At 40.9% G+C, this 18,647-nt stretch overlaps 1 long non-coding RNA gene across 1 annotated transcript; it reads left to right on the forward strand.

The window, feature by feature from the left end:
• Positions 1 to 580: 580 nt before the first annotated feature.
• LOC111272786 (uncharacterized) lies at positions 581 to 10,379 on the forward strand. The gene is made up of 3 exons (XR_002687720.2): positions 581 to 775; positions 2,092 to 2,145; positions 10,225 to 10,379. It is a non-coding gene; the product is annotated as an uncharacterized LOC111272786 (long non-coding RNA).
• The last annotated feature ends 8,268 nt before the right edge of the window (positions 10,380 to 18,647 follow it).

Here is an 18,647-nt window from a genome sequence, read left to right on the forward strand (position 1 = left end):
TGAAACAATGTTGATTTACTTCTATCAAAACTTACCCTTGCATGCCTCACGTATTCATGCAAGTGCTAAGCCTATTTGCTAAGTTCTTTACAGGGCAAGACAGAATCCATTTTGGAGCTAGCACTATTTTCTCTCGCAGTTGGTCAAAAAAGCCAACCCGCCCCTATTCGCTAGTCGTAATTGATGTACTCACGAACGCACATTTCTAGCGGGCCGTAACTTTCATAGACAAATGCGTATTCAAACAAGAAGTAGAAACTAATTGAAGGCTTTCAGGCACTGCTATTATCGATTTGCTACAAGTATACTCTTTGTGTCAACGTTTCCGTTACAATTGTCCAACGATTCTGGTTATGTTATTGTTCTCGTTGTCATGCTCATCGCCATTTTCGTCGTTTACCTGACGAATTCATGGCAGCAGGCGTCAAGCGCCACTCCCTTCCGCAGGCGGAAGCTGATTTTGTCGCCGTTGGCTTTGACGTGCGATTCCGCCGTCAACAGAGAATCAACAAAGTCGAAAGATGTTGAAATATCCTACTCATCCACCGCTATATATATGACTATTTCCATTAACGTTTCACAGGACGGCGCGCCCTCCTAGCTGGCGCTACCGCCTCAGTAGTAATGCCTACCAACATATTGTGTCTGTTTGTGAACACATTGCTTCAGAGTGAAAATAGCAACACGGCCGATAATGTAACAGCTACAGCTACAGAATCTCATCGTCTGAGGTTTCTGAGGTTCGAAAATAACCGAAGTCTTAAGTAGCCAATCGGTGAGTGGCTGGTGTCCCTGGTTGAAGAGGGTGGTTGATTTCGGCGCGCGCTTGAGGTCTTTTCCGCGTTTGTTTCCGCTCCATTGCTTGTGGTAACACCGTTTGACTGCTCGACCATACAACACGGTGTTATGCAGAGAAAGGCATATGAAACGATCCTTGTAAAATGCTTTGGCTGACTGCCGGTAGGTCCAATGCCCATGACAATCGATAATAACAGTAATAATGACCACAAAAATGGTCGTGTTATTGCGCAATATTAAAGGCACTTTGGGGAAGTCATTACTCCTATCGTTAACTGTAGGTATTCCATATAACTGTGGGGTATTCTTCAAATTTAATTTGGAAAACTCACTGCGCCATTGCGTCGTTCCGTAATTGGTTTTCATTTCTGTGACGCAAATAGTCAAGATGGCGGGTGTTTCGTAAGTATACTAAATGTTGCTAAACCAAGTTAAGTTCATGTTGATATATGGTATTCAGTACAGCCACGTCCGTGACGCTGGCAATTTGCTTAGTATTGGGCAGTATCTAAAAAAATGAAGATGTTATCACAAGCTAACCCGCTTTTTGTGCTAGGGTCGCTTGGATGACAACTTCGACAATATCCGGTCGGAACTTCCAAGGCGCTCACAATGAACTCATTGCTTTCGACTATAAACACAGTGGAACGCCATTTGACTAAAACATACATTAGGTGATATTTCCATTTTAATAATACTCTTACTTAGGTACACATTGATGGCTCTTAAAATACTCTAGATTTCGTTAAAAACAAGGTATCCCGATGTGGCCCTCCGCTTTCTCGACCTATTCCGTCTTCCGTTACCTATTCATCGCTCGTTTGCTTAGCAATGTATTCTGCTTGTTTTTCGTTGGGCCTTATTTCACCCCAGCAACAATGCGTGTCAATTGCGACAAGCCTTTTAGTCTGCGAAGTTTCCGATGAGAGCGATGTTCGTCTGATCAAAGCGCACGGCAGTTTCAGTTATTCTTTTCTGGGTCTCTGATACAACGTTCCCTTTCTGCCGTTCGATTTTTTCCATTAACCCCTTTTATCATGAGGTACACGTCTGTTAGATTTATGATTTCCTTTAGACACTTGCTTTGGTGCTGCTGTTTCTATTATTTGGTTTATACCAACGCAGACGGCATTTATTACAACGCCTCGAGCGGTTGTGGTCCCTCTCAGACCAAATCTAATTTCATATTACCGTAGTCGTCGCCACTGGCGTCCAGCGGAAATTGACAAGGTTTCAAAATGTTTTGCCACTGTTGTTAATATTATTGCTGTTGTATTTCTCCTGTGGGGCAAGCATGGGACAACGACCGCTTCTGTGATGGGACTGCGGACAGCGACGAGGAATGAGGTAAGGTACTAATCAAAATAGATCCCTGTCACCAAATCTTTTGTGCATGGTATAAATGCCGTTCGAGGGCTCAACGTAGACGATAAATAGGCAACGCAGAACAGAAGTTTTTGCTCACTTTCTATTCATTGTTTTTCAAGCGTAAAATAGAGTGGGCAGCGATCGAGATATGATTACCGTTGACGAGATCGGTTGGGCACAAAGGCCTATTTGCAAGGCGGTATTTTTTTTCTGTGGCCAGTTAATGCTGTACCGCTACTCGAGTCGAATCGATCGGTCGATATCGACTGATTGTTTAATAGTAATAATAATAATAATAATAACAAGAATGATGACAATATGAACACGGATTCATTTTTTTTTTTTTTTTTGTTTATTATAAACCTTAATTTTGCAGAAATTATTAGATTTCAAATATTTTTTTCTTCTGTTCTGCAACGCTTCAAATGGAGCCAGCTAACGCAGAGGTACACTGTTAGCGTTGTGGATCGCTCCGAGCCACTGCTATATAGACCTATTGAACGATTGCTATTTGGAAGCATTGTTGGCTAAGTGGCCAATGCCAGCCTGAGGTCTAAAATCATAACGCTATGAAGTGTCGCGTTCGTATGTAACAACATAACCGAATAATTATAGATAAGTGGTTTATTAAATGGTATTGACTTAAATGGTGTTGAGGCTTCACTTTGAAATCGTTTCTAACTTCGAAAAATACTAAAAAAATCTGTGATGTAAATATATGAAATAACGGCAGCCTTGTGGCTCCCGATAGCTAACGATTTTTTTGCATTCCGAGCCCGGCTGAAAACCGTCCTTACTACAAAGCGAACTCAATGTTTTAACGTTGACTCGCATTTTGTAGGTCGTTCTGGAGCTGAATGGCCACTTCTTTGCTACAATTGAATATATACGCAGATGGATTCTCGCGAAGATTCTGTTACGTTTTTGTTTCCGTATACGAAAAGAGTTCGATCTTCCTTTGTTTCTTGAAAAAGACTTTCCCGGAAAACAAATACTAACGGTAGGCGGTTAACGTATGTGGCTGAATGGCCTTTGTCTGGCGTGGAATCGACTAAATTCAAAGACCTCATTGTCAAAGAAGCACTTTCAACGCTAACAACTATATAAGGACATCGATTAGGCGTAACGCGGGTACGGGGCTAATTGCTGACGCCTTGTACGGTATTTTACAGGCTCTTAGGGCCTGCGCTGCTGCCATTGATGTGTGTGAGCCAGCTGTCTGGTCGCGTTCTAAGTCCGACCGAAACCAGCTACAATCACGCCTCCAGCCGTAACAGTGGTAGAGGCGACGGCGACATCATCCGAAAATCAATGAATAGATAAATTTGCGGTCAGAATCGGGCGTTTAAAAAATGCTTTTGTTGAAAAAAAATTATCTATCATAAGATAGCGTGGCGTTTCGATATACACACGGTCGACGAATTATGCCTATGAGAGTTGCGAAACATCGAATCGGTTTCGCTGCCTGTTTATTCAAATCGTTGGCAATGTGGGGAGTTGTTAGAACGGCGGTTTTGGCACTGTTTGTTGTCAGGTTGGTGTCTCTGTGTTACGTGTTAACGGCTGTCTTTCCCTATGAGTCGTTCTTATTAGCGCATAATTTTCATCGTTAGTAATCGGACAATAAAGTCATAGAAATCAACTTTTTGGCAGTCGTCGTACTTTGTAAATGGTTCACGATAGAGACAATGTTAGCAAGAGCAAATTAAGGCTGCTATGTTAAATTTGGGTTCCGCTTTTTTCTTTTTCATTATTACAACTCCTCTAGGATATTATTTTTGTCATTGTCAAAACTATATGGGTCTCAATAGCAGGCGCGGAGGTGTATTAAGTCGGCGGATACTCGTAATATTTTTCATTAAATTCAAATTGATTATAAAGTCTACCTTTCGAATACATGCTTCAGATGCTTGACCCGATAGAGAGAGTATTTCAATTAATAGATTTATATGAATAGGTAAAAGTATCTAATAACGATGACGAGTCGTCACAAAATTTAGCTTATGCTGGGCGTGGAATTAGTTTGATGGAAAAGACAACGATTTTGTCAGTAATCGTTGCGCTAGAACTCATTTACTTTTAACTTTATCATACGATTTCAGCAGCTTCCCGAAATTCGAAAGAACGGAACGTTCAGATGACAAAGTGTTGATGATATCAGCGTACCTGTTAATACCCAAAAATACGTAACTGAATTAGAACAGAATTTTTGGTGGGCTGATTTAGCCTGTTGGGTAATGCCGTGTGGCAATAGGAAGGCGGCGTGCCTACAAATACTCGACCAGGTTATCAATACCTCTAAAAAAGGACTCTACAGAGTCCTTGTTTGAACCCGATGGCTTAAGCTGAGTAGGACGCGGCTGTAGATTTTATAACTGATGATAGTAAAGTTAAAAATGTTTTTTTTGATTAAACTTTGCAGCGTACGTATCTCTCTAGCTCTAACGTATAGAATATGAAATACTAATAATAAATACCGTCTTAGATTTCAGGTAACACACATGGACAAATCTATTCTCGCACATTGATTTCATTCGCTTTCGCCCACATAAGATCCCCATTAGCTATACAACATTCATTAGCTACCAAAAAAAGGTCCCCATTAAAAAATTGCTCGACCACCAATTGACTATCACTGCTTTCCGTAACCATGATCTGCCGCAGCGCCAGATTTCAGTATGTCGACTCGTCAGATTACTCTATGGTTATTGGTGCGTAGAATACCTATCCTTGTTGAAACCATTTATAGAAACGTTCGTCATAATTCGTACGACCACAGTTTGTCGAGTAAGCGGACTGCCACTTGTCATCAGTACATTGGCCTGCGCTTTCTTTATTTTTTGCTCCCATCTATACAAGGTTTTCGGTGTATTACTTTACATTGTGAAATACAGTTAAAAAAATGGGGGTAGAGCGCCTTGAGCCACAAGCCCTGTCTTCACGTCAAGTTACTAAACTTTTAATTAACTATAACCAGTCTGGCTGGTCTGAGAAGTTCCAATGGTTTGCTTACTCGAATTCAGGATAATTGCTTTATGTCGACTACAACCTAGCTATTCTACTACTTTAAAGGGAAACGCAAAAAGTATCACATATAGTTTAGTCCATATAGGCCTTGATTATGTTCATGTTTTATAATTTCGATTATTACAGTATGATTATTGATTGCGACTGTAATCCGGGCGTGCGTGCGTGCGTGCGTGCGTACGTTGTTCTCCTGAACGTCTCCGAGTTCGGCTTTTGAGTAGAGTCTTGCACTTGCGTCTTCTGAGTAGAACAAATATCCGCCTTATTTAATTGGAATTTGTCAGCTCGTTTCCCTGTCATGCAATAATCGAGTTTGTCCTTTTACCTGTACTGTCTCTAATAAGACACCACATCAAAGGAGTCACGCCACACGACGTCCTTTATTTTGCAGAAACCCTACGCCAGTGCAGAAAACGGTAGTCCCAGCTGCTGCTGCTGCTGTTGTTGTCGATCATATTACCCAACAAATCGGATTTATCGACAGTTTTTCTATTTCGCTTTTTTTGTTTTTCAGAATTAACTTCAATTAATTTCATTCACAATTAACATATATGTAGGTATATGTGTTTTATCTCAACAAATAGATTCTATAAAACAGATATTGATGATGGTAGTCTTTGTCAGAGCGAGACTTTCTGACAGACTACCGTATAACAACGGGTCGAGTGTGCGTGGCGACTGTTCATCGTTGTTCTACGCTATTCAAATATGCATTGGTTTTTTTTTTTATGAATTTCATTTACGTGCGTCGGACAAATAATTTGGGACGATACGCTGACAACTTTGATTTGACGGAGGCGGTTTTTTTTTCCAACTTTTGCAAAAAAGTTACGTTGTCCTATGTGTTTGTTGTCATAATTAAGTATATCATAAATCTGTCTATTATTATTATAACTTTATTATAGAGTAATCTCAGATGTGAAACCTTTGTTTGTTTTTTCGTTCAATGACCTCCTAACTGCTGTAAGATTTCGCTCTTTTTTCCCGTATAAGCCCATCTGGTCTCCTGTGAACACGACCATGTGTACCAATCCACGTCGCAGATTATAAAATAGTGGCGTAATATTTGCACAGAACGTAGCGATCTTGTAAAGGATGATTCAGGTATTTTCGGCGTCTGAGTTGTTTCGCGTAAAGAGTTTTTTTGCGCTAAGGAAATATTTAAGCTATCCGTCGAAACTCGTTTGAGGTGTAAATGTCTATTAGACCTTTTGAGTAAGACAAATATCGAATCACTAGTGGGTTTACTGATGAAAACAAAATACTGATATCGCCATTTTGGATGAGGAATGAACAATGTTACATTACCTCATCTATTGAAATCGAACTTCGTATTACTATCACTATTATCATTATACATGTAGAAAAACATGTGGCTATTGAAGGTGCTTAGGCCCAGCTATGTTTAACATATCGGTCAAGTTATAACTTTTGTCGAAAAAAAAAAACTTTAATTTTGGTAACGAATTTGATAATAGAACAAACTACTGTGATACGTTGAACAAATTTATCGTGTTCGACGAAGTATAAGGGCTCGCGGGGGGTAGTTATTGACGCCGTACAATAACCGAACGCATCACTATAAATGTATTATATTCTGCTGTTTACTAGCGGTCACTTCCAATCTACAGAACTACGTTTCTTAAAAAAAACTAAGTTGTTTCTTCAGGAACAACAATATCACCTTTGTTTGGCTTTGGCTTCACTTGCCAATCGTTATTTGCGTATGGATATATCCGTTCATTAGTGATCACTACTCTAGCTAGGAGCTAGAAAAAACAGCGACTCTATTAGCTAGCCAGTTGATCTCAATAGCTGCGGCCGATATCGAACGGCATAATCACTTTGGTGAAGAAATACATTACACCGTTATTTTTTGGCTGATAAAAAAACGTATTGGGCAGCGCTGCCCCGTTGGTAAAGGATAAAACGAGAAAGGAGCGCAAATTGGGACAAAAGCAGCGGTTAAGAACTGTGATGACCGCACCGTGGGGTGTGGCCGAAAAAAAATACTCCCCGAAAGTCATTAAACGATACGCGGACGTTTTCTCTCTGTTTGCCTGGTTTGTGCCTACGTTGGCGATGTATACGTATTTGTTTGTTGGATAGAGAATCATTGACGGTTTTGATTCGTCGTTGAGCCGGTATTATAGTAAAGGGCCTGATCGTATCCAAAAGGTACCGAAGCCAGCGATCGGACAAGCCCAGGCAATGGGAGGGGCAAATAAGTTCTCCTTGCGATAATAACGATATAGCAGACGAAAGAAAAGAAATTATTTTGATGTCACTGCTGCTGCTGTTGTCGACGATAGTGGCGATGTTTGACGGATGGTGATCGTTCTCTTTGTGGTTGTTTTTCTTTTTGCTTGAAACACCTAAAAAGGGCCTATCCATTAAAGATAGTATGAGCGTGTAATAATAGCGGGTGGTAAATTGTTTGAAAATACTGGCAAATGTCCAGTCAGTACATGCTGATGGGCGGACACAGCAACAACGGCAGCATTACGAGGAGTGTTCGAGTGGATACGGTGCCATAGCCGGAGATCCTACTATCATTTCCAGAAATGTACGTACCTATATATAAATTACCACGCCGCGTGCAGTGCCATTTTTTGGCTAGAAAAAAAAAAAGGAGAACTTATGGAAACACATTGTTCGTCGGTCGTTGTGCAATTGTTAGAGCTGGTCCACTTGAATTTAGGGCACTTTTGCTAAGAGCCAAGCGCTCTGCATAGCGGAAAACTGACGAAAACGACGATGGGAAAGAATATGGCGCGTACGACGTTGGCTGGAACTGGTGAAAATTGAAATCGTTAGGGCGTTGATTATTACTCGGCGTAGTCATCTATGTTTCAGTACTTCTGTAGAGAGTCTTTGTCCTTTGTTTAGATTGTCTTGTCACGTTCGATTTTGATTTGTTAAAAAGGTTTTCTTAAAAATGCCACTTTATTTGCTCTGCTAACAAACCTAACTCGGCGCTGTTTAGCACTCGCGGCAGACGTATACGTAATTAAAGAAAAAAGCTCGGAATAGATAACGGTGTTCTGTTCTTGAATTTATAGCAAGCAGTTAATCAACCCTACCGTTGGTTCCAAATCAAAGATATTGGATATTTTTAGAAAGCTTCCGACAACGACGACAGTGTGAGCCAGTGGGACCTAATCTGTTTTGTCTTCGTAACAGTATCTGCTAAAAGCCTCTTTCCAATGCCAGCCGATTTCTTTGGCTGGAGCTGTCTGTGAATTGGAGCCTTAAACTAACTTTAAATATACGCCACAATCAACTGAAAGGGTAATAGTTATTATGCAAAAAATACTGAACAATCACAGCGAGGGTAGTAAGGTGAAATGTTGTCTATGAGATCAACTGCCACGTTGTCGGACCGTGATTGACGGTGCCCCTTGAGCCACTCCCTTAGGTTTCACCAGAGCAACAGGATGCGTTACGATTTTGTTTCATTTGTTTTAAGGCTGACGTTTAATTTTACTGATTTTACAACAATAACAACAGCAGCAGCAGCGATCCCCCGATTGCTGATCAATTCGTGCGCCCTCTCTTTCCTTTGCTCTCATATATTATATATATATATATATATAATGTCAATTATCTCGAAAAGGGCTCGAATGCTTCTGATGCTTTTTATGTAGGCTTAACTTGACGAGAAACCACTAAGATAAAACGACCTGTCAGGGGAAGTTTTCAATGTTAAAAAATAAACAAACGTTGCCATAGATAATATATCTATCTATCTATCTATCTATCTATCTATCTATGGCTATTCATTTTTAGAGCAGTTGTGGTAACAACGGTTGGAATTGCTAAATAAAAGCACAAATTGTAAAACGTCTAAATGTAGAGCTGCTCAGCTGATAGGTCTATACAACAGGTAGGAAATAGTATTTTCGAATATAATGGACTTTTCTAGTTCTTCGACATGGGAAATGTCTGAAACAGACCATGATCCTTTCATGTTGCTTATTGACTTGGTTCCTCAAGTAACTTAACGTTTACGTTAGCTTCACTTTGAGTTAATGGAATGACCACATGTATTGCATAGTAGTTGTTTATTTTCAATAGAAACACGGGGCATCTGGCACCCAAAAGTAAAGCATATATGTGTGCTGCAGTACCATAAGATTAATAGAACGATATAGTGAAAAATCGTGAACGTAAGAATTAATTATGTAAGCGAGACTTAGTGGGTTCGTCTGGCGCTATGGAGCCGTCACCTACTTTGGATCCTGTACGTGTAGGCTCTGGTTCAACAATATGATTGACTCCTCCATTTGGCACACGACTGATGAATTCACAAATCTATCGGGTGTTCCTGCAGGTCTTGAAAGATAGCAAAATATCTAAATCTAAAGAGTTGGGAAAAAAAATGCAATAGGTTTGATTGGAAAATCGCAATAAAATGAACAATATGTCAATGGCTTTACTAACACAGGATGGCTGCAATGAACAGTAAGCGTTGGTGTTGTACTTGTGAAGGTATATGAAATACTGCACTGCCTTTTAAAGGTTTGCGCACCCTTTAAAATCACACCTGTCAATATGTAGTAAAGCCGACCTGCACATCGTAACACCGAAAGATTGATCCGGTTTAGTTCATTTTTTCCTCACCTTTATTGGAAGACCGCTTCAGACAATACTCGATGCGTACGTTTTTTATGATAATTATGTTATCATTGTCATTGAACGAAGGTGTCATTGCCCTTCAGACCATCGTAAAAGAGGTAACACTTTACATGGCATGCGAGGGCATTCGATTCATTATGACTCATCGATGGGCCTCGCGCTTGATTCAGTTTCACCAGCTGTGATTTATTTTCGATAAAATAATTCCATAAGAGAAGCTCGCTCTTCTTTAATCAAAAAAGGCAAATATACAAAAGTAGTGATTGCCGTTTGTCTTCGCATGCACGCGATTAATTCACTAATAGGTCGATATGATAGAAATTAACGTTCGTTCTTTTTTAGTGAGAGACTCCCTTCTGACCAATCATAGCATTATCACTGTCCGTTTTAAAGGAAAACCCGGTTCCCGGTAACTACGTTATCACTCCAGGGATATGGGCATATTCAACGCAGCTACTTCACGCGCAGCGGGCGTAACCCGTGAAAACTCATCCCTGAAATTTAACAAATACCATCGATGAGCTATGGTACACGCCAGGTGTGATTAAATAGGGAAACAATAATAAATATCAATTCGACTTCACTGACTGTTCTTCATTGACTGTTGGAGATAAACAGCACTGCTTGTTTTTATCGTATTCGTTCTTCGTATTCGCATCGGTGAGCTGAGATTCATCTTCTCTAGTGAGGTTTACTTTTGTTTTTCACGCCACAGGCCAACGTCGATACAGCCTTTATACAAACATTTTTCTATCTCAAGATCGCTACAGAAACGTACTATAATCGAAAACGTTATATCGTCGAAATACATATATGCTTCCGTTACATGCAAGTTCAGCTCTGCGAACTGTGAGATAATCGCCGCCGCTGTAGAAAAGTGTTCCTGCCGTCCCTAAGCAGATCATCCGTAGCTAAGCACACTTGCGGGTCTGTAAGTGTTGCCTACACGTCCGCATCTTACCGTTTCAACGATTTCTATCTATTCTGATGTTAGTGCTTACTTTTACTGATTTCTCAATTGATGAGGGTAAGTGTATGGTAAACCGAATATAGAACAGTAGTGTTTTCCAATGCGTGGGCTAGATACGTCCGAGTGTAACAAAACAATGACAAAGTGGCTTCGGCGACAAAGATTGTTAGGATCGAACAGTACGCCCTTTGTCCGCGTACATTGTAACGTCCTTGTCTTCCTTTCGATCAGCGTTACCAATTGAAGGCGTTCGTTGCGTACATTCTTAGGAATCGTTGAGCGATTACATTTCGACGAAACGTATCGTTACGCTTTGCGCCCGTTCACTGGTGACGACAAATAATAAATCTGTTTGTAATTAGCAGACGGAAACGCGCAGGTTGCAACCAGTCGATTATTACCGAACTCAGTCGCTTTCGCTACTACGAACGCCAGCTGTCGAATTGCCGAGTGCGGATGTCAGCGAACCTCGAACCACAGTCGTTGGTATGGCACCTGTCTCCGCGTTTGGTCATTTCTAATTTTCGCCAAAATTTTGCTAAAATGTCCAGCCAAAAACAGCAGTTAGCGAGTACGGGCAGGCATCACAGAAATGGTTACGAAGAACAAACCTGCTGCGGGAGCAGTGCGATGATTCCGTTCGGGTTCTACCAGATTCGTTGCTTTACTACGGCGATCATCGGCCCTAGTCAATTTGCCGGCCGCTGATGGCACCATTACTGAGCAAAGTCGTCGTTCTTCTTGTGTTCGATGCTGTCGTTGTTTAGTGCCACGAAGAAGCTACAAGAAGGCTAAGAAAACGCTGGTCTTCATTGCCTCGTTTGTCGTCATCGTCCAAACTAAACAAGTATATGTCATATCCATGTAACTAGCACTATCAATGTCGAGAAGTGGCAGAAGCGTTACAAGACTGGGCCAGGTACGAAACGGTCATGTGTTGATCACTTGGGGGAACGGGGTTGAAGCTGCTGCTCGTCGTGGTGACTATCTGATTGCTCGTTCGCCTGCCTGCCTGCCTGCCTGGCAGAGTATTATCGCCGCTGGCGGTGATCAAATCATATGCTTTGTAGAAGATCATGTGGGCGGCTATTGAGGGCTGGAGGCACTTACGCGCAAAGCTACTGCTGAGTAGAGTTAGATGGCGTAGCATCGAGAATGAATGGATCGAGAGATACGACAAAACGACGAAGAATTTTGCTGTTTGAGTAAGCTATCTGAATTTATTTGCTCGATAAATCTAGTTTTTTTTTTTTTTTTTTTTGGGGGGGGAGTATATATTAGCAATAAAGCATTTTCTGGTCGTCTGTAGATCGCAATTTGTTTAGATTAACTATATACATTTATGTAAGATATATTATTATTGAACTCTTTTAGCGGCTCTGCTACACTGTATCTAACTTCGTCAAGGCGTAGCAGATAATACTAATATTACTACTACTACTACTACTACTAATAATAATAAGATATAGCTTGAAATGTTGGCATTGCGCCGACGTGTTTTTTTTTTGATACAATTTGCTGAGCGAACGCAACACTTGTTAATCCTATTGCTTTCGTATGTTGTAACGGCTTTGATTAGAGCTAAAACGAATATTTCAGGTAACTGATTTCAATCCCTGGGCTCAAAAACGTGTAAACAAAGGCAATCGTATAACGGTGGACCAATTTGTAACGCACCCGTCGTGGCGTGAAAAGCCTACCGATGAATACAATATAAAAGGCGCCAGTTAATACGTTATTGTGCGGGATGCAACGAGCATCAGTATTAAATCATGATTTAAATGCTAATCTTGCTGATAAGGTTTCACGTTATCTTTATGCTGCATCGCCATTATTACTATCATTATTATTATTGTTTACTTGTACAAAAGAGGGCTATTTGCAATTTAGGTTGTGATATATATAAAGTAACATTCTCTTTCGACTTCGGGTGCGGTCGAACCGACTTTGGGCCTCAGCGTCACCTGCAAACTCATTTGGCGTGGGAGCTTACCAAGAGCTCGTTCCCTAATTTTCGCTTCGCTAACTCTGGAACAGCGGCGGTTGTCTATGTGGACTATTTGCGATTCCATAGTACTCCTCTGTTACGATCTAATTATAATACAATAGTTAAAATTATAATAGTGTCGCAATGTGTGTCTGCGGAACTTGCATTCTTAGGAGGTGATTATAATTATATATAGTAACGTAAGATTACAAAGGCGTTTGCAGTCTTTGTACGATAGCTCCGTGCTGAACATGATGACCCGTCCCGTTCCGAATCCCGCCTGTTTGATAACAATGACTTTAATGTTGACAATAGGTACAGTACAATATACTGTCAACAACAACATCCTTAGCATGCATCGCAACGACGGGCAGGCAGCTTTCGAATCTGTCAGTTCATTCATATTTACCCTTACCAGGTACTTTGTATACAAACGGTAGAAGGTTTTATTCCAATAAGTTAACATGATATGCATATTAAAGGCATGTGACACTAAGCCAGCGCTCTAAATTGCTCTGTACGTTTGAAGTTAACTCTTTGTAATATTTTTTCTAATATTTCCCATTCTCATATCTCCGATTCAAGTTACGAACGAGTAGATTGGATGACCCTACGCGCCGGACGCATCCTCAATATAGTGTGTCAATTAGCTTCCATTTTGGTTCCACACGAACACTCTTTTGGCGTTAGTCATTACTATTTCTATCGATTTTTGGACCCGTATAGCTTATTGTTAATTAGTTGTTAACTGGATTGAGGTTTTACGCTGGAAGTTCTAACTTGATCATTTGAAATCACGTATGAAAACCTAATACACTTGATAGGAAATTGTTCTATTTTTGTCCATAACCCGTAGAGTGATAACAATCATAATTAATATACCTCAAGTCATTATTTATATTACCTTGCATGAATGTATGAATGAGCCTTTTAACAACAGGTATCAAATTTTCTCGCTGTATCAGCAAAATGCAGATATGGTCTGTGGTTCTGAAATATGGAAAAAAGTAAAGGTACGTAAAATCCGAAACGTTCTAATGCTACTAACGTTCCAGTTAACGATTGTATCGCATTGTGTATCTTATCATTGGGTATATTTTTCTCCGACAAGAATTTGCTAAATATAATCGCAAAGTAAATAGAAAATTACAGACTATTGCTGGTACATCATTCGTTTTTGAGACCAATTGATTTGACTGGGCCTCCGCCGCTTCACCGCGGCGCAAAATGCGCGGTTATTTCAAAACACAAAATCGCACAAAGCTGCCCGCATTGCATCCACAGCTATAACCGTAACCGTTTGAAATATATAAATAAGAATCATAATAATCACAATCCAGATTTTTTTTTGATCAATGGCAATCAACGTTTGGCTTTAGTAGATGGTCACAGCGCAAAATCCACTGTTCTAGCCATTACGTCTTTATCAAAACAATGCCAAAACGGCACGCCATCTAAGCATGGCCTGTCCTGATCCTGTGCCATATTCTTCTCTTGTTCCTTAGAGTTATTCATTAAATCTACGCGGTTTCGTATACGCATGTTTGAAACTGCTTCTGCTATCGCTGTGGAACAACCGACAGTATGGACGGATTGAATATAATCTTGACCGAGTTAGGCTGATTTTCATTGACGTTATCCAGCAGCTACTTCAAGAATGTGCGCCTGGTCCTACTCCTGTTACATTTGTCCATCGTGAAACATGAATTATAACAGTGATGATTATATTAATCATCGATATAACACAATAAGACGACTCAAATCATACGCGATAATAAATTGTCTATGTCCGCAAGATTGTTTTTGCTGATGTTGAAACTCATATTCTATTGCCTGCTCTTACCGCAGCAGCCGCGTCTACCGTACCTCTCGCGCGTGACCCACGTCTTGAAAACGTGATGTCGAAAAAGCAACGCGGTTCAATCGGTAACGCATCCGTTTCCAATGATAGATATCGGTGGCATTTATGGCCGGATGGGAAACGGGGGCTTTTGCCCTGTCAGGTAGATAACTGGACGTGACGTGTACGAGATGAAAGAATAAAATTGCCAGAGGGAGTACATTGGTGGAAAATGAAGGAACAAGTCTGCGGCAATATGTTGGCCTGTTTGAATCTTTATAGAATGTGGCCGTAAATATTCATGGGACGGTGTACTGATGCAGTCTGCTCAACATTACCAGTGTAGCATCTATAAAATTATGGAAAAATTATAAAAATTTGATATTTGCAGGATTCGTGAATTTGGATGTTGGAAATTAAACTCTATTTGTTGGAAGTAAATCCGAAGTATTTTCAATAGTATTCTACTGGCTTGTGATAATGGTTGATCGCGCCGTTTGTCCTTTGGTAAAAGGTAAAAACAGAACTGCGTTATCAAGGTAACTCATTTGTGTAGGATGTCAACTCATTGATGCAGTTTCACTGATTGGTTTCTCTGTGTATGTTGAGGCTTCCAGGTTCCTGATTAAGAAAAAAGCGGAAAACATTATAATATTCATTAGTCTTATATACAAAGAGAAAATCTATAGGAGTGGCGCTGAAAGCCAGGATGAGTTGAAACCTGATTGCCGACAGATGGCGACACAAACTAAACATAAAGATTTGCCGTCATCTATCGTATGATTGTTTAATAACAACAATACTGTTTTCTAATATGCTCGCGTTTCAACATTGTTGTTATACAAAATGCTGGCGCAGGATATTGAAGATGCTCACATCGCAATCAGTCGTTTTCGTACCCGTCTGCAGTTCGTTACACCCAAGCAAATATGGTCAAATGCGTCGTTCTAACACGGCTAGTCTCATTGCCATTTCTACAAAATAATCATCCGTGTCAGTAGGTGTGCCATCAAAAAGTCTGCTCTCCAAATTCGGCTAGCGTATCATAATTACACGCGCACATGGCTCTGTACAGACTAAAAGTCAGATAACCACGAAAAAAAAATTAAAAAAAAAAAGAGCAAAAAATCTCTCTCGGCTTTAATTCGACGTAGATAAAAGTTCGATGATCATTTTTGTTCATTACGTAGCCACGTACTACGTCTGTCGCCAGGAACTGCCGTTCAGGGTCGTTGTCGACGGCATGCAATTTTTTCATGGGCATACTGGCCACTGGCTTATTAGCCAATGGCAAACGCAAGGAAACAAATAACGTTATAATAGTCATGAAAGAACTACAAGAAGCTCACAGGGGACAGCGTCGTCAGTCTGTGCGTGGGAGTCCGATGTATCTCACAGCGGCAATGTCTGTTAGCCGAGATTAAGGGAGCTCAGGGCCGCAGTACCCGTTCACAGTTCAGGCGTTCATACTCCCGAACACTGTTAAGCACTAGACGCTGCGTAGCATCACCATCAATCAGTGACGACGCACCGTTGTGCTATCGCTTTGGTACGGTCAGTCTCATCCGGAAAAATCGCCAGAGTCTGATCGAACTTTGAGATGTCAAACTACTTTTATTATTCGTAACAGATTGATTTTACAGCCTCGGCTTTTACCGAACGCCAGCATATAACCATAAAAAAAAACTGGCAGATCCGTGCGACATCAATGCGGCTCCGTACATGGTGCCCGCGGTCCGCTGTATTTCCACTTCCGGACAGCCTATTCTGTCGTTAGTGTCGTTGCTTTTTTGTTGTTCGAGTTTGACGCACAATTATGCCCAGAGTATCCACTCGAGCAGTGTATGGGTCGATAACAGCGTATCAAAAATATCGTGTTGATTGCGTTCGGCGCCCTCTTCCGCTACAGTGACTGTCATCGTTAGAGTCAATGTGAGCTGCGACCACTCAGCCAGGCGACAAAACAAAGCGTGTCGTTGTTGTGATGATTGTTGCCCTATTGGTTTAATGTTCGGCATTACTAGCTAAGGCAATAGTGCCATACGGATACACGTTGTGCGTAATCAGTGCATCACCGTGTAAATTGATGATTCTTAAAAAGAGTCTTTCCGCGATAACACCCCCCGCTGCTCCCCAGCCAACACAAGTGATACAGTTGTACCAGTTCCCCGCTTGACCCCTCTCGTTCTTCTTTGCCATTCGAACATAGCTCTATGCACTTCATTATATGGAAAAAGTTAATATTCATAGTTCAGAAAAGTCGCCTGGCTTTGAACTTTTTCCAGTATTTTAGCGGCAGAAGGTAAGCGAACAAAGCCGAAAAGGTTGTCCGGCGCAGATGACGTTTTTGTCTTGATGACGAACCTTATCTTGTTGACCTAACTTACGCATCCTGATTCTATGCATGACCACAAACGATAGCTCCACGAGAAGACCGGCGTTTACGTTTGTTATTAATTTCGAACAGGTAAATCGCAACGCTAAAGCAAGCGAGAATCAAGCGATGCCAATTCTCTATCCGTTACGGTAAAAAGCACGTTATTCTATCTTTAGACAATACTATAATGTAACGCAACTAATACCAGGAAAACCGAACGACAGACATTTTGTTAGTAAGTTGAGGTCATTTCCTGTCCACACCAAAATCGACAACTACAATTACAATCTTTTTGCCACATAAAGGTAAATCAATGACTATAGGAAACAATATTTCGATAGCTAGATAGATATATTACTTTAATTGAAGAATTCTATTCATTGTTGATGCGAGCACTTCGGACCGTTGAAGGTTGAAGTAATAATAATTTTAATATAGCTTTAGCCCTGTCGTATTAAAAGCTTACCTGCATTTATCAGATATAATGAGATAGCAAATTACATTGTTGCCTATTATTATTACCGCTATTATCATCGTTATCTACGTTCGATTTGCACACGCCGAAAAGCATTCACACAATAAATGGCAGGCAGGTGACAAAACACCGTAAGCGGATGACGGGTACGAGATAATTTTACTTTTCGTTATCATTACGTACGGCGTTAAAATAGATGATCCTGATACAATAAATGTATATAATACAATGTTATTTTTTTTCTATTCCTGTTCATCAATTCAACATCTTGTAGAAACTGGGCTCGTTTTGCGTGTTTGTGTACGCGCTTGCACTTTTAAGTAGAAGAAAGAAAAAATCGTTTTCGAACAGTGGACGTCTGAAACAACGACGGCGACAGATTCAGGAAACGGTGTGAATTTTAACACGCGCACACATTTTTACCGTGAGGCCGCGTTGACCACCAAATCAAGTTGCTCAGTATAATTATTACGCTCGCGTATTTTTCACATCAAATACTAACAGTAGTAACACACTGAGCCGGCTAAACGGGATCGCATTTTTATGATGTGGATATTATTGTTACTTCGGTTATGTTAGGTTCATTAGAAGATATGGTCCCATTACTGCCCTGTTTGTTGCTATGTTACGTTTGCTGCGAATTCGATCAATAAAACATTGGCGCCAGAAGCAGGACGAGCAGACGCGCGGCCAAGAGACTACGACACATATGACTCAGCGGTACTGGTTCATTAGACGAAGCCGAACAGCGGGTGTTTGGGTAAATCCTCGACTTCGCCATCGTTTTGGCCTTGTACTTTCGTCTCTGCGATATTCTGCATTTGTTTCATGTAGCTCTGCCAATGAGTTCTGCGTTACTGACATCTGGCGAATTCTGTTCGCTCAAACATTGAATAGGAGGACGCGGAAATTTACATAGATTTCACTATTATGTTTAAGTATGCGTATGTATGTGCGCGACCGTGGGGTGCTGGTCCCGATCACGCAAATGTCATCTCTGTTACATAGACGAGGCTTGCGGTAGCAGAGATAGCGGCGGTAGTGCCACTAAATAACAGATTGCTCCCGTTCTCGCTAGAAAGAAGAGCGAGAAGCGTCTCTCGCCAGCTATTATCTACTACCAGCGATCAACGCACACGGTTTTCGCTATCTGTTCCGGCGTCGTTT

Source organism: Varroa jacobsoni, unplaced genomic scaffold, assembly GCF_002532875.2.
Source record: "Varroa jacobsoni isolate VJ856 unplaced genomic scaffold, vjacob_1.0 contig03257, whole genome shotgun sequence".
In the NCBI taxonomy this organism is placed as follows: domain Eukaryota; kingdom Metazoa; phylum Arthropoda; class Arachnida; order Mesostigmata; family Varroidae; genus Varroa; species Varroa jacobsoni.